Source organism: Coturnix japonica, chromosome Z (assembly GCF_054131305.1).
Source record: "Coturnix japonica strain WE chromosome Z, WE-NBRP24, whole genome shotgun sequence".
NCBI classification, from domain to species: domain Eukaryota; kingdom Metazoa; phylum Chordata; class Aves; order Galliformes; family Phasianidae; genus Coturnix; species Coturnix japonica.
The window spans coordinates 18,290,606-18,307,870 of record NC_140702.1 but is presented as its reverse complement, the minus strand read 5'-3'; the positions used below and the strand labels follow the sequence as shown (position 1 = coordinate 18,307,870).

The following is a 17,265-nucleotide window of genomic DNA, read 5'->3' as shown; positions in this document are numbered from 1 at the left end:
AGTAGGTCAGTACAGTAATTTTAAATGTCTTTCTTTCAGTCTTTTGCCATCTTCAATTATACCTTTCCACCCTACTATTTGTGTAATTTTCTTCTGTCTGAAGTCTCTTTACTGTTGTTCTCTATTGCACAGCGTGACAAATTACCCATCAAGCCGTATCTTTTCAGCCCAGAAATGCGCAGTAACACAGAGTCATGGCATTATCACATGTTGTGCACTTTATTTCCTCACAGTTCATTCAAGTGTGTCACTTTATTTTCCTGCTTCCTTTTGTCATCATGAAGATTAACCATTTTATTCTTCCTCAACTTTAGAAAGAATTAGAAATGCATTACATTGTAAGCCCAGAGCAACACCTATACAATCCCATACAACCCATCCTTGGCAAAATTATTCTCTGCAACTCTGAGCCTTGTAGAAGCTGGGGCTTTCATCATTATTATACAGCTGAGTAACCCTGGCTGCGGGCAAGAGAATTATTTGTAGCCCCTGGCCACCAACCAAATTAATTGTGAGACACCATTCACTTTGACAGTGTGCTCCAGCTCCTTCTGGGAGCTATGAAACTCTCAGGGCCTTGTGTGCACTGTGCCCAGGGTCCTTCTCTCCCTCCCTCTCTTTAATTCAAGATAAATACCAGTAATTGTACAGCTTATGCTGAGATATCTCCCAGGTATTGCAAGGATGTGTTAGAAAAATCAATTGTAATTGCTCAGATAGTCAGCAGGACTGCAGCTAGTGTATAAAAGGCATCCTTAGAAATTGTGATTTAAGATGATCTAGAGAAAGTTTGTTATTAGAGGATTGTTTAAGGGCCCAGAAGGTCCTTCAACATTAATGTCTGAAGAGAGCCACAGAAGTAAATTTAAACCTTTTCTCAAAATGCACCTGAGATGTGAGATGGGATTTGTTCAAGCAAATGTGCCCAGTTCTCCTTTACAATCCATTTCATAATTCATCAGTATGAATGGTATGTGGGAGAAATAACACTTCTGTAAAACAGACTAGAGGGATCAGGAATTAGCTAAACCTGTGGAGTTAAATTTGGTTGGAGAAAATGTAATTGACTTTAAGATTAACCAAATGCTGACTGTTCAGAACCATTGCATTTTATAGTTTTGCAAAATGCTGATGCCTAGGAAGGAATAAGAGCAGAATATGATAAACTGAAAGTGTTGTGGCACCGAGGATGCCAAGAGTCACTTGCAGCATTAGTGGTCCCATAACTTGAAATATGTCAGGTGCTCTGAGACCGAGCTTGGATGTACTGGATGAGCTGAGCATGAGCAGTAGGAGATACACATGTAAGTTAGGCACCAGTCCCAAGTCTGGGCTCACCTAATTTCCAGCACTATTTCTGTCTCAGACTCTGAAGCATTTTACTATGTTTATTTTGCTTTTTACCTACTTCACAGCTGTACTGAGCCTTTCATGTTGGCTGATAAAAAAAATCAATCTCTTATATCACTTAACACACAGTGTAATTCTAATTCTTTTTTTCAAACATATTTACATGCACAATGGCAAGGTTATTATATGCTAGTAAGAAAAAATGCATGACATTTTCGTAAGAAGCCTGACTTCTAAATGGAAAAATAAAATTTATACATGAGTTTTTGTGACTTCATGTGAAAACTCTCAAAAGTGTTTTCCATGGACTAGAAGTTCTGACTGTTGCAGTTCATTTACTTTGTAATGTTCTCTAATTAATTTACTTTAGAGTGTCAAGCAGGAGCTGGTAATAGAAAATTCATCTCCCCCTTAGAGAAAATTGTTACTGCAGCTGATAAACAGAATTATACAAGCTTTGTCACACAAATCACATTATAAAAGGTTCCAAAAAAATTGACAATGTTGACAGTTGTTTTCAGCAAATGGCTGCTTTACTGTAGCACTGTCAATGTTGATGTCCTTGTGCACATGTAAAAGAGCAATGTGATTAAGGCAAGCTTGTCCATGCTAGATATGAGCCAAGTTTTCAATCTCCTCATGGCACTGAAAGATTGCTCAGCTGTTGCAGATAAGGCAAGAATAGCTAGCAGATTTCTGCCATTAAAAAAAATAATTAAAAAAAAAATCCTTCTCTTTGGGCATTCATCTATAGGAATTTCTAACATCTGCTACTGACCTCAAATTCTAGTTAAGAAGAGCTCATATTTGTAACTCTAATTGATATTACTCATTTCAGATGATGTACTCCCAAGGAGACTGCTGAAGTATCTTTGTAAGCACAAATTTATCTAGACAGCAATCTAAAGTATGATACACTTTTGTGAAGTGGTGAATTATCACCATTCTTCTCATGCCAATTCCTACTGCAGTTTACATCCACCTTATACTGAATATAATTTGCACAAGTAATTTTACATTGCCATTTGGTCTGAGACTGTTTCATCTTATCTATGACAGTCTATGCTTTTGCCCTACCTAAGAACATCAGTCATCTTTGCAATATTTTTCCTTTGTATCAACTAGATGAAAGGAGTGGAAAACTGAGTTTTGTAGCCAAAACTTTGTCAAGAAATGGGCTTGAGTTAACACAGCCATATCCTCCATCCTATTGACCCTGAATTCTTTATGCAAGATGTCAATGCCAAGGGACTCAGCAGATTTGTTGTCATGTCTGGGTGTGGAAATAATGGGAAGAAGCCAATTTCAACAGTATAAACTTAAAAGAAACCCATGGGGATTTTCTAATATAAATTAATGTAGACTTTGTTAGTCTAAACATACTCAGATTTCCACTTTGTATCTAATAAAAACTCTAGAAAGGTATGAGTTTCTGACAAGAGTTTAGAGGAGAGGAGGGAGTAGATGTCAGGTTGGCTCAAGGTGACCAGACGCATGTTCCTCAAACCTTCAGTGTGGTACCACATATCTTGGAATGACCGTGTCAAGTCTAAAGTTCCATGATAGGATAAGAAAAGTCATCAAGTTATCTATTAATGGCTTTTTCTAACAAGCTTGTACAGTAATGGAATGTGGTACTACATGACAGCCATTTCATAGTCTCCAGTTATGAAACCATCCTTACTCTTGTTCTCAGCTTGTTCACTCTTCTCAGCAAAATTCTTAAACAAGTATCTTGGATTAAAGTCCATGTCACCTACATACCTTAATAAAAAATAATTTTATTCTGGGAAATTGTGGATAGCCCTTCTCTATGAGCAGAACAACCTATGCCTCCTGTAATTATTAGGATTAAAATAGAATTAATGGCATATATTTAAAAAAAAAATAGTAGTATGGAATAATAAAAATAAAAGTGTAACAAACAGCTTTGCTCTTAACCAAAACCATTTTACATTTTATGTCATTAGGGTAATATGGTGCTACAATAAAAGCTACACCTCAGGAAGACATCCTCATTTTGATGTCACCAGTGAAGCTCAGTACACTTCTTCCTACTTCCTCAGATAAGGACTTATACCCTGATGTTATCTAGATCAATCTATCCCCTTGACAGAGGGCAGCAGGCCTGTAGGCCCATTGGCTCAAAAATGAGAAGGGGAACAGTAGGGAGATGGGTCCAAAAACAGAACAGTGGCAACAATCTAAGGAGGAAAACTTAATAAATATGATGTCAGAATGCAAGATACCACACACAATATAATACAATATAATTGAGACTGAGGCTAATAAATCAAATAAAATGAGAGAGAGAGAGAGTGTGCAACTGAAAGGCCTACTTTGAACTGAAGGTGCATGGCTGGGGAGCACATCCACAGACTGCCAGGCATAGAGTAAGATAAAGCTCAAGCCAGAAAGCGAGATCTTGTGACTTCCTCCTGTTACTTATCTTCCTCTCTGACTGTGAAGTCCCATGGGATATGTAGTTCTTCTCTTCTGAGAACGAAGGCATCCAGAAAATTGTTGGTCCACCGAACTGGAATATTAACTCTTTAATTAGCCATGCTTTACAGAATGTTATCATGTGGAGTACTGATAATTACAAAACCATAATACCCTATGAGTCATGTTCTGTCATTCTCATACTCTGGCTGAAAACCTAAATCCCATAAATGCAGGCTGTAATTGTCAGCTAGTAAATCCTTGTATCTATTGGTTGTTCTTTAAGGTTCATAAGATTGAGTAACTTTTCAATCTTTCCATATTATGAAGGGAAATCTTTCACGCAGAATTGATGAAGCAGGAATGCTTGCTATAGTGGTCTTTGCTCTGCTCCAGTACAGCTGCATGGATGAGCAGCCTGACTTTGCTTTGAAAACCTGCTGCATTCTTCAGAACAGTTGCTCAGTGATGGTCAGATTTCCCTGCAGCCTGTTTTTCCATTTAGAGCCACTGAGGCTGACACATAGTTTCCAAGAACTTCAGCATGTCTTGTGTCTCCTGAATCCCAAATATTTCTCAAGTGCCTAACAGAAGAATATCCAGATAATCTTTAGGCTGGTAATACAAGCTCAGAGAAGAAAGTCAGGCAGCCCTGAAAATACAATGTAAAGTAATTATTTCATTTTATGTTAACTTGGTGTCTTTGTTAAGTGTATAATGCCATTGTTACACTTAGAGCATTCTCTAGATCTGAAGAGGCTATAAAATCCTCCTAATTCTAGCGCTAATAACAGCTTTTTCTGGTCACACTGTAAATGATATTGCACGATTCATTTGAAACTGCAATAATATAGCTTGAAAAATAAAAGATGAGCAACAAACTGAAACAAAAGAGCTTGTTGCTTTTCCCTAGACAATGCTTTTTCATTCCTGACCTAGGTTTACCTTCTTTCCCCTTCTTTAAGGATCCTTTACGTTATGTACTAAAAATAAAAGCATTCAAAGTTCAAACTTTAAGTCCCAAATTACTACCTTTCAGATTCTTTATTATCCTTTCAAGCATCTAAAAAAATAGGTCAAAGCAACACTGCATAATTTGGAAAGTTAACAAAATGTTGTTTATGGAATAGAAAAAAGTAAGTAGATATAATTACAATGACCTTTAAATGTATTGTTTCCCTTTCATTGTCAATTAAACCCTTTAAAGTACTGAAGTTCTACATGAAGGTGTTTTTTTTTGTTGTTTTTTTGTTGTTTTTTTTTTCTTTTTTTTTTTTTTTCTTTTTCCTCTCTCAGAAAGACAGAGATAAAAATAACTTCCAGTCACATGGCGTAAAGTCCACCTGGATCTCTGGCTTCTTTTCAACAGTATGAGCTCTGGCTCACAACCTAGGTTTGTTCTCTCACAAAAATCATGTCTAGATACCACAGGGAAGGTGAGCACTGAAGACTGGCACACAGCAACTGTGGATACAAATACACTTTTCAATAAATAGGGCCTTGATATTGTATAAGCTTTGTCCGGACATGGCTTTTCCCCCAGTTCTCAGCTTCACCACAGTCTTAAAGTGTTTCTTTGCTCTTCAGTTTCAGTGTTATCATGGGCTTTAGCTGTCTCTATATTCAAGGTCAAGCAGCTAGCAGACATAACACTGATAGCATTTGATAATGAAGAAACAAAGTGAAAAGAAGGAAACATTTGTTAGCTGGATATAGCTGAATACAGTGGAAAGAAAAAACATTCAAAATTTTCTTCCCATAAATGACAACTGAAAGAGTCAGATTTAACTTTTAATTTCCTACTTTCTGTGTGCTGGATAAATTGTGCTTCCTGATTTCAAACAAAAATCTCTTAATGTATTTTGGTTTGGAATCCATACCCTGAAATACAGAGAAAAGGAGAGATCTCTGGTGATGTCTGCTTAAAGTTTGCAGCTTCTCACCTGAAGAAGCTTTGAGTCTATGGTTACCATTTAAGTTTCTTTTATATTTAATGGTAGGAAATGGACATCTCATCACAATACCTATTTAAAATGAATAAGCCCTACCGTACCAGTGTCTGACCAGTCTGACCTAGAACCTCATCTTGCCATAATGGGGTCCCCAGCATTCACATGGTTGAGGCCAGATGCCTATGAACTTTTCATTAGCACTACCAGGTATCTTTACTGAAAGTCTGTGTGTGTCAAATTGAGCATGCTCACTAACACCAAATCTTTTCTGGCAGTAGGATCAGTGTGACAAAATGCTTTGTAGAAAATGTCTTAAGATCTATAACGAAGTGATATCTTAATTCTAGTCACATCAAAGTAGGTTGTAAGGGATATTCAAAACAGCTGTGATTGTATTTGGCAAGTGAAGGAGTCTTGCCTATCTTTCAAGATCTCAGATTCTGAAATTAATCCATCAGTGTTTGATTTAGTTGAGTCATGTCTTAAATTGTGCAACATACTACAAGCAGGAGCCAGACAAGAAGGATCCAAGCACTGACCAGGATGACTTCTTCTTGCTGTCAATTCACCCATTAACTGGATAGTGTTCCTGTCATGCTATGGGTTTGCTATTGATACGCTGTCTGGGCTCCCACTCTCCTATGGCTTTAGAACTTCTATAATTAGCCCTGTAATTCAGTTATCATTTCATGCTGCACTTAATTTAAGGCTTAATCATAAGTACAAATCTGTACAATGTATTTTGAACTACATTTTAATATTTTCTTCACAAAGATAGACTATGCAATGCATATTCTGTAAATGATTCAAATTAATTGACTATTCTGCCCCTTCTACCCACCATGAATGCAAATACATGCAGAGATATATCTAATGTTGAAGTAAACACAACCTGATTTTCTACAGTATGACTGCCTTTCAAACCACAAACCTCTGATTTTTCATCACGCGTGGGCTTTCAAATATTGTACCCAATTTAATCAATACAAGTTTATAAATCTTTTTCCTGTACATGTTGTTTATTCTCAGTGGTACTCATTGAAGAAAAACAAAGCCAGGGTAAGTATTTGTTATGGGCCAGTTTCACCAGTACATACGTATTTGAACAATATTATCTTAATATTGATTGCTTTTTATTTTTATTTATTTATTTACTTGCTTATTTTAGAAAAGTGGAAATTGTTAGACTTAACAGCTGCTAAATGGGTGTTCCAATGTGAAAGAAACTGCAGCAGTTTTTTAGGAAAAGTCCTGAAGTATATGTGGAGCAGCAGATCTGCTTGCCTGGTATTGTTTGTCAGGGTATGAGAAAACAGTCTTTGCAAAACAATGGGTGAGTTTTAGTTTGTGCTCATAGAGAGAGTAATGAGGTAACATTGTGTTTTAAAGGGGAAGCTGCATATGAAGCTCATTTCCCCAAATTTTTTTGAAACTTAAAAGTGTCAACTTTTAAATAAAGTTGCAAAATTTTCTTTCTCTTATTTGATTCTTTGAAACCTTGAAATAACACAGTTGTGGTCTGTACAGAAAAATTATTCACTGTGAAAAGCAGTGTTTTGGTCCTTGAACAGAATATCTGCCCTCCGTGTAATGAGCTGTGTGAGCAAGCAAAGATGTGTCTGTTAGAAACCAATTATTAAATAGTACGAATTCTCCAGAGAAAACCTAGGTTTTGTGTATGTGTTTGTGAGCCTTTGTGTACTTGTGCAATTGTTGTATCTATGTTTATTTATACAGTTGCTTAATTAATTGGCTCTGTGGCATCTCAGAAACCTCATTATACTTGAAATAGGCAGGAGATTTTCACAGGAAGAACTTTGGAATCTTTCTCCCTCAAGTATCTTCTTTTCACATGGTACTCTCTGGATTGAAAAAGAAGTTCCAGGCTGGTTCCACAAGCTAATACAATGAGTAGTCTTTGCTAGTAGCAGCTTACCCAAATATTTGAACTGTACTCAGAAGAAGATAATTTTCTCAATCAGAGAGCATGCTAGAACTTAAATTAGCTTCCTTCTTATAAATGTCTTCCAGGAGGTAGATGCTCTATATTCATGGGGTGCAGAGCACAGAGTGCTTCTCGCATCATAGGAGTGATGACAGGAGGACTAGAGGGGCAAAACAGTCAAGCATAGAACACTGTCCATTTCCTTGTGTTTATGAGGGCTGAAGTAGCTCTGTGCTTTGTACGGAGATGTTTGTGTCTGTCTGCCCAATAGCAGGACGTGTGGCACTTGGAATGTAAAGCAAAGTTCAGGTTTGTGAGTATCTGAGGAATCTGAAAATCCATAAGTCTGTGGATCCAGATGAGATGCATCCCAGAGTTCAGAAATAATTGGCTGATGTAGTTGCCAAGCCACTCTCAATGATATTTGAAAAATCATGATAGTCAGGGCAAGTCCCTGGTAACTTTTGGGTGCATTAAAAAGAATGCGGCCAGCAGGTCAAGGGAGATGATCCTCCCCCTCTACTCTGCCCTGGTAAGACCTCATCTGGAGTACTGTGTCCAGAGAAAAGACAGGGACCTCTAGGAAAGATTCCAGTGGAGGGCCACAAAGAAGGTGAAGGACCTGGAGGATCTCCCCTGAGAAGAAAGGCTAATTTAACTGTCTGTTTAGCCTTGGGAAAAGAAGACTGAGAGGGGACCTGATCCAGGTCTATAAATATTTCACTTTTCAGCAGTGTGTGAAAACAGGACAAGGGGAAACAGCCAGAAACTGGAGGATAGGAAGTTCCTCATGAATATACGCAAGAACTTCTTTACGGTGAGGGTGACGGAGCACTGGAATAGGCTGCCAAGGGGGACTGTGGAGTCTCCTTCTCTGGAGATATTCAAGACCTGCCTGGATGCCTACGTGTGAGACCTGGTGTAGGGAATCTGTTTTGGCAGGGTGGTTGTACTCGATGATCTCTGGAGGTCCCTTCCAGCCTCTATGATTCTGTGATTCTGTGATTTTGTGACTAGAAAAAAGGCAATGTCACACCCATTTTTTAAAAGTGTAGAAAGCGTGACACAGGGAACTATCTAGTTGTCAGCCTCACCTTTTTTCTGGGGAAGATCATGGAGCAGATCCTTCTGGAAGCTATGCTAAGACACACAGAAGAGAGGGAGCTGATAACCATATTGGCTTCACCAAGAACAGATCCTTCCTGACCAACCTCGTCTTTTTTTATGATGGTGTAACTGCATGATTGAACAAGGGAAGAGACACTGATGTCATCTATCTGGATTTCAGTGAGGCTTTTGACAGGATCCCTCACATCCTTCTCTCCAATTTGGAAAGATACGGATTGAAGTGCAAACTGTTTGATGGATGAGGAACTGATGGCAGGATTGTACCCAAAGACTGATGGTCAGTGGCAAGATGGAGATCAAAGTTACGTTGTGTCCCCCAGACATCAGTACTGGGACCGATGATCTTTTGTACTTTGATCAATGACATGGACAGTGGACACACTCAGCAAGCTGGCAGATAACACTGAGCTGTGACCCGTGGAATGAGGTACAATTCAGAGAGGCCTAGACAGGTTTCAGTAGTGGGCCCCAGAGAACCTCATGAGAGCTAATAAATCCTGTCCTTGGATACATTCAAACTCTGGCTGGACATGGCTCTGAGAAACCTGATATAATCATAGGTAGACCTGTTCACTGAAGGGATGTTTGATTAGGTAACATTTAGGGGTCCCTTCCAATTCAAACAATTCTATGATTCTACATTCTTTTATAATGTTTGGGAAAAAAAAAAAAAAAAAAGTTTAATGCCCCAGATTTGATGGCTGTGGAACAGTAGGAGAGTTAGGGTTCTATTCCCAATCTTCTCTTCCACAGTCTTCCCAATGTAGGTGTGGCTGGTTCACAAACTGTGGCAGTGCAACAGGGCTACTTTTGTGCCACCACTATCCCATCATCTCAGGTTATATTTTTCAGACCATCTCATGCCTTGATCTATCAGATTTGTTAAGGAAAAAAAAAAAAACAACAACAAAAAGGCTTTAGCCCCAGAAATGGTGGCTATCATAATAGCAGTGATTTTGTGGAAATAATGATACTGTCTTGGCTCCAGTGCATAGTTTCAGGGAAATATATTCAAATCAGAATTCTGCTGATTTAGGATCAGAGAGAAGTCATTTAACTTCCAGCTGATGAAGATTAAGGAAAATGCAGAGCTGAGTGTCGACTGGTGGTGAATCTCTTGATTTGTCACCAGTCCCCTCTGGTGCAGCAGAGCTGGCTGAGCTCAGTAGTCACACAGCACATGTTTTTTCTTGCACACACAGAGATTTGATTCTTTCCCGATCTATGTAAATTTATCTCTAACAGCAAAGTGCTCTACAGATGCCTGAAGTAAAAACAACAGCACAGTGTTTTTATGAGTTAATAGGTGAGTGGATAATAAGTACCGGAAGGATTATGGTGGAACACTAACCTTAAATCATTTTCTTGTGACCTCAGGAAGGGGCATTATGTATGTTTTTCTCCATGTCTTTCTCCACCTATGGCAAATTGGAACAAACATTTTCTGAGGCATCAAGCCCTGACTGCCCTTTCATACTTCTGTATTTATTTGGCAGCTGGGGATTTGAGTGTGAACTGATGGTGCACTTTGTCCTGAATGCTGCTATTACTTTCATCTTCATTATCCAAATGCAGAGCATCACAAGGAACAGTGGGTCACAGTGCCCACAGCTTTGGTAGAGCAGCCTAAGTTATCTACCTTCAAATGCCTGCCTTGCAGAGAAGTGAAATTCTACTAAATTGAACAACCATTATTTTTATTTGAATTGTCTAACTCTTTTATGATTTTGCTGTTGTTAAAATTGGCATGCTACAAATTTGTTTTTTTTTTTTTGTTTTGGCAATTCAAGGCCTTGTGCCCTCACTTAAAATTCCAGATCTTCAGGAGACTGAAGGGTCAGCAACTAGGAAGAACTGGACAACACTACTGGTTTGGATAAGGTAAACAATTATTTGTCATATTGAGCCTTTCCATTTACTTATTTTTTTAACAGAAGTGGTCTCTCTTAACATTTTCATATATAATAAATCTGCCTTTTTTTCCTTCCCCAGTGAATCTCCAGTAAGAAGATGTATTCCACATACTGTCTTCATGCCTTCTATAAAGCTCAGTAAAGCCTATGGACGTATATCCACGCATTTCACTAAACTGTGGTTTGAAAGAATCCTGTCTGAAGAGCACATTTTATGGCTGTACAACCCAAATATCCTTTGGTTTTAATGGAAGCTTTACTGGACTAAAAGTAAGGTGTTTTATTACGCTATAGCCTAATGCATTTTGTTGATGAGAGTACAATTTAACCTGTTAAATCCAAAAAGTATCTCTATCTTGAACTAAGGTTGATCTTGACAGGAAAAAGTAAATGTGAACCAACAATAAAACCTGTATTATTTGCATGAGAATGCTATTGATTTTCATTCAGACTAATCAACTCTTTGCGGTAGGTAGGGTCAACCATTTCAGAGCAGTTTGTTAAAGCCATTTTTTTTCTGTAAGGATCGGACACAGTTTGGAAAGCAAAGAACTAAAACCCAATGGACCAGTTCTTCAAATATGAGTATAGGCTAAAGTAGTTCCTGCAAATCAATATTGCTACTTCCTGCAGTGCTGTTACTAAAGAGAATGGGCATGTTCAGGGCTGGCCTGTGGCGTTTAGTTCGTTCTTGTAATCCCAAGTATGAAAAATTATTGAGTGTGTCTTTTTGATTTTATTATGGAAATGAGGTTGGACAGTCTTCATCTGGCACAAAAAGAGTGGCAGGATTCCTTGTTTCTCCTGATCTCTGCTCATGTAAGTACAGAAATTTGAAATCAAGCCATGCACAGTATTGCCAGTTGTTTTAAGGCCACAGCATTTACACCTATAAATGAGAACCTTTAAAAGAATCATTACAATTATAGTCAGCAGCCTTGTTACTTAATTACATCCTGGTGTAGCCTCTGCAACTCAAAAAGTTTACAGGCAGTTTAAGAACTGAGAAGTTAAATGTATTTTAAAATGTGTACACTGTGGTGCCTCTGAATAATTCTTTGCTACTACTCAGTGCCAGCTCAGAATTTCACACCCTTGAACAGATTGACTGGTTTGGCTTGTGTAATAGGTACCCTGCTATCCTGGACTACTTGGTGAGTGGGTGGAGATGGGTGCTTTTGGAAATGCCAATTGATAGCTAACCATAACAAGTCAGAGTTATGTGTGAGTTGAGAAGGTAGATCTATCTTAAGCAAAATGGATCTACTGAGACGCCTAGGAGCAACCATAAAACTAGCAAGAATGCTTTGCAAATCAGCCAAGAACAGTTACTGCAGACATTGGGAAGGTTTCTGGTAGGGTTTTTGGGGAGCAGCTCTGGGGGTTCTCATGTTTGCCACCTAAAGGTTACTCAGCCCCGTGTGAAGCAGTGTTGGCAGTGCAGTTCTCACAGGGGATTGTTCTTCAGGACAATAGTGTGTTACCTTTTATGCTTTTGCTTTCTGAACAGGAAGGAAAGGCACACGGGAAGTCTAAAAAAAGGAGAATTTTAATTCAAAGACATAATGTAACGCCGCCCTCAATATACTCATTCCCACTGTGTCAGCTACTGAAAAAAACAAAACAAAAAAACCCAACCAAAACAAAACAAAAAAAACCCCACTTGTGCATGCTATAACTCATTAAATAAAATCTGATGAACTTTTGCCTTTATATTTTGGAGAAAACATAGACCAGTGTCATGTATTATGGCCCAACTTATATGGTCCAACTTAGTTCTTTTTTTTTCAATATTTTTTCTTTGCATTCCAAATTCCAACAAGAGAAATTGAATGCATTTTAAATTGTTATTTACATTGTGAACACTCTTAGGGTGGTTCTCTGTACCAAACAACATCTTTGTCTTGAAGACATTACAATACTGAGCAGCTGAGAAGCCTGAAGACAAGCTTTGCTGTTAACCATCTGACTTCTGTCAAAGTCACCTTAGCCCAGCGGGTCTGGTCAGAAATGTCTGAAATCCTCCCAGGTCTCAGGAAGACTGTCTGCTTGAGATCATATAGGGCACTGCTGGCAGCACACAGCACATTCCTGGGTTTACAGGCCCTACATGATATTTCAGGCAGCTCTTGTTTCTGCGGCTATGACCTGTTGCTGAGAGTCAAGCCACTATGTAAACAAGAAGGACTTCAAACTCACAGTGTGTTGCTTTCCAGAGCAAGTGGTCATTTGTTCCAGTTTCCCATGACCACCTTACTGCTTGGGTTTGCTGTTCAGAAAAAATACATCAATTTGCAGCATTAATGCTAGGCAAGGAAGAGGGGTTGGAAGTACAGACTGCATTAGTACATATTATTAAATGTGCCAAGAGGATAATGTTACCTTATCCCCAGTTTCAGCACTTTAAAATGCTCTCCTTATTAAAATTTAAAAAAAAAACAAAAACAAACAAAACCAACCCCCTCCCCCACCCCCCCCAAAAAAAAAACAAAACCAAACAACAAAAATGAAAGTTCAAACACTCAAACTTGTGTAGCCAAAACAAAATCCAACTTAGGAAATACATTATTTAGCTATTAGCAAGATGATCTGACTTTAAAACTCCATCCATTATACCAATTTCTCCACCGATGCCATACAAAATCATTTATTTTTCATTACATTTATAACTCTATCCAGAAAGAGACAGGAAAAGCAATATCAGAGGGTGATTTACATTGGGCTGGATTTTGCTGCAACTTGGCATTGTGAATGAATCTTTGGAATACTCAAAAAGTACACAAGGAAAAAGCCAGGTTTTAATTTGCTGAAGAAAATATTCTGACATGTTGATAAGTGAGGTAACCAAAAATCATGGCTTAAAAACATTCTGAATGATTGCTGTTTCAGCTGTCCCAATCCACATGATGGTATTAAAACAGACTGGTGGTAAAGAATACTAACAGCCTATTTCTACCTGGGAATATTAACTCTCACTTGCTGACTGTTATGTGGAATTAATGTGGACATTTCCAGTTGTATATGCATTAGTGCAGCTCTTGTTTTCAGAGTCAGGGATTCATATTTAGTAGCGTGCAGTGTAAATCGGAGGCTAATCTGACATCTTTAATTCACATGTAAATCTGAGGCAGCTACTCTGAAGTTAGTGAGGTTTCCTCAGATTTATATCTCTGTTGCTAAAAACAGAGCACAGTGGTCTATTTTTAGATAACCTGGAATTGCATATGTTGAAATGTGCTACCTGCCCTGGTGTCTTCATGAAAAAGCTCAAGCCTGTTTGAAAATATAAATTAATTTTAATGCAGTTTGGAAACCTTCTGTGCATTCAAAATATGCCACAGCATTCACTAGTCTTCCTGCAGCTGTGCCTAACTGCTGAGGGATGACAGTCCTTTCTCTCTGCAATACCTTTCAGACAAGCCCCATTTATGGCACAGAAAATATTTTTTTTTTCAGGTAACTCTTAAGGAGCATCTAAATATGTAATACAGCTTATCGATAATGGATAGAATATAAGTTGATTTTGGTGATTATCTTTTCCCACCAGTAGCATCAAAAGACAATAGAATCACCCCCCACCCAGGGCTTGAAAAACCAGGACCATGGTGTGTTAACCACAAAGCTGATGGAAATATCCTTCCCTGTCAGCATCCCAAGCACCCTTTTGCCCTCTTGCAAGAAGAAGGTGGAGAGCAAGGCTGGAGAAGGGAGCACCCCTGTTCACGAGGGATCCCTCCAGCCTCCATCCGTCCATCTGTCCAACTGTGCTCAGACAGAGTCAGTGGTTGGGGTGGGCAAGCTCCCCAGGCCTAGCAATTAAGTATAAAAAACCTGTCTTTATCCAAACAGGACATCTGTATTTTGGAAATTTCCATCACATTTCCTTCTGAAGTCCTATTTTTCTTAAAGTGCACAGCAACAGTTATGCCAGGGTAGCAGTGGTTATTCTCCAACCATGCTGAAGAACCAGGGTAGTCTGTTAACTCAACGTGAGTGATCCATGTCACTATCAATTCGTTTGTTCTTTATAACTGTGGATTTGCATTTTTTTTTTTTCCCCTCCAAATTGTTAAAATTTTCCACTGCCTGTTGGAGATCAGCTGTTGTCAGTGAAAGTTTGACATGGATGACAGTGGCCGTGGGTGGCACAGACAGCATTTGGTGTTACCCCCATGTTACTTGTAATCTGAGAGGGCTTTAGCTGCTAAGATGCTGGTGCCTTTCATTCAGGCTTTGGTCTGACATTCCTGGCATAGCAGGGATGAGGCTGGGGTGAGCAGAAAAGGAGTAGCAGAAAGGAATAAATTCATGGAACCCAGTGGAATGCTATGAAATCAGCAGCACCACCATTCCTGGATTCTCAGAAATCATGATCCAGATCCCTAACAGTGAGAACAGCTTCTGAATAAAAAAGAAAGAAAGAAAAAGACATGTATAGAGATACCCTATGACATGTAAGTCAAAGCCAGACATCCGTGTTTCATTCTGTCCAGTCACCATTTTTATCATTTGTATCTGTTTTTTTCCACTTAGGATTCATGCTTTTTTTGCAATACTTTAATGGTCTGAGTCTTAAAAATACTGGATTTAATTGTCTGAGGGAAAGAGTGAAGATTTTATGGAAACCACCAAATATCCTGTGACTTGTGATAAAATTGTAGTGCTGATTAGAGAAGGATTGTTATGGCATTAAATCAGTTAACATAATTCAATAAATTGAGAATTTTGTTTTCTTAGTTGAATGTTGTCATAATTGAGAGGATTTTTTTTTTCACCTTGTTGTGGATCTGAGGAGCCAAATTTGTGGTTAGAAACTTCTAATATTCAAGCATCAGAGAGAAGGGAAGCATTAAAATGTGTCTTATATTCTACAGATGAATACAGAAGGCAGAAAAAGAGAAGTTGCGTTTCCTACATCCAGATGATATCAAACTACTCTGTTTGCCAGATTTTATGTCCATTTAAAATTGTAATTTTGGAACATTTAATGCACATGCTTGTCTTTATATCTTAAAATAGTTTCATTAAAGCCACATTAATGTCAGTATGTTGAGGGACAAAAACTGAGAGTTTTGAGACCTCAAATGAGGTAATCAAGCACAGGAGGTCATGAAACAAGATCTGATGTAAAAGTTGCTTTGCAAGGCATAGTCTTAAAATGTGTAGTTTTAAAGTAAGATTTTCAATCATACTTTTTATTTTTGTATGCAACTTCTTTCATCCAGAAAAATGGAAATAAAGTAGGAGTAAAGGAAAGTGATTTAAATGTGCACATTTTGTTAACTCATGTAAAGGCAAAGCTCATCCTTAGAGCTCTATCCCAGCATTTCTCTCTTCAGGCAGTAGGCTTCCTTAATTCAAGTGTGTGTCCTGCTAAGACGTCTCTTAGCAAATATGCTAATATTTGTTGTGCTGTGTTCTGAAATGCCCATTGCCTGAAATTCAAACCTTCCACCTCTGTTTAAGAAAAAGGGAAAACACAGATCCTGAACAAAAACACTCTCCTTACCCACAGTGTCCACAGCACTGGGATGCTGGCCTGAATACCATCTTCATACAACTTCTAGAGGCCTGGGAAGGAGGATGGTGGGCTAGTTTTACTTATTTTCTTTCTCTTTGCGGTGATCATTCTTCTGGGACCTGAGTGTCTGCTTGGTCCCAGTTGTGCCTTCATGAATCTGCTGATGACCCTACCTGCAGCAGCATGGAGCACCAAATATCTCACAGGATGTGTTAGATGAGGTGCACTCCCAGCCATTACTGTGTTTGTTCTAATAATTTTCCAGCATGTTGCACATGTAGCATTGCTTTAGATAAATGTAGCAGACCCGAATCACAACTGCAGGTTGCTGCTGTGAAAAACAACACCTTCCTTCCTCTGTTTCTTTCTTGCTTTTTTTTTTTTTTTTTTTTTTTTACCCCTCACTTTTTAATAGTTTTGTTCAGGTACGGGATGTGATAGAGAAAAAGGAGGGAGGGAAGAAACAGCACACTGCTAGTAACTGTGACCTACAACTGGAGTTAGTGCCAGAAACTGAAACCATGATTTCTTTAAGATATGAAATGCTTTGCATAGCCTAATGCCACAGCAGTGACCCTACTGGGTCTTTTCTAAACGAGTTAGAAAAAAAGAAACAGGCGGGTAGAGTTGTAAAAAAAAAAAAAAAAGAAGAACAAACCCAGTGCTTTGAGCATAAAATTACTAAATAATAGAAATGGTATTTTCTGACTTAGATGTTTAAGAAAGTCTCATGAAAGAGATGAATATTAAGCCAAACATTTGTTTGGCTTTGCTGCAGCCGGCTGCAGGAATGTAAACTTTTTTTTTTCAATGACTTCAGCTCCTAATTTAAAAGCTAGGATTTTTAGCAGTGAGCAAGAGACTATATTTGGCCAAAAAATTCTGCTGGCTTTACTTAGTTACCCGGCACATTCAAAACAATACTCCTTTATCAAAAAACAATAGTCTGTTTTATTCACAGCACATGTAGAAGTTGGACCATCCACCAAATTCCACTTTCTTCTCTTGCAATAT

At 38.4% G+C, this 17,265-nt stretch overlaps 1 long non-coding RNA gene across 11 annotated transcripts in view; it reads left to right on the top strand.

The window, feature by feature from the left end:
* Positions 1 to 17,265, top strand: part of LOC107306495 (uncharacterized) — a 55,054-nt gene that overhangs the window by 22,050 nt on the left and 15,739 nt on the right. For 10 of the 11 annotated variants that reach the window (XR_014939280.1, XR_014939279.1, XR_014939281.1 and 7 more), the window contains 2 exons: positions 10,608 to 10,698; positions 10,810 to 15,466. This is a non-coding gene — a long non-coding RNA (uncharacterized LOC107306495). Of the gene's footprint in view, positions 1 to 10,607; positions 10,699 to 10,809; positions 15,467 to 17,265 lie in introns of those variants that run through there. The other variant, XR_014939275.1, reaches the window with a different exon arrangement.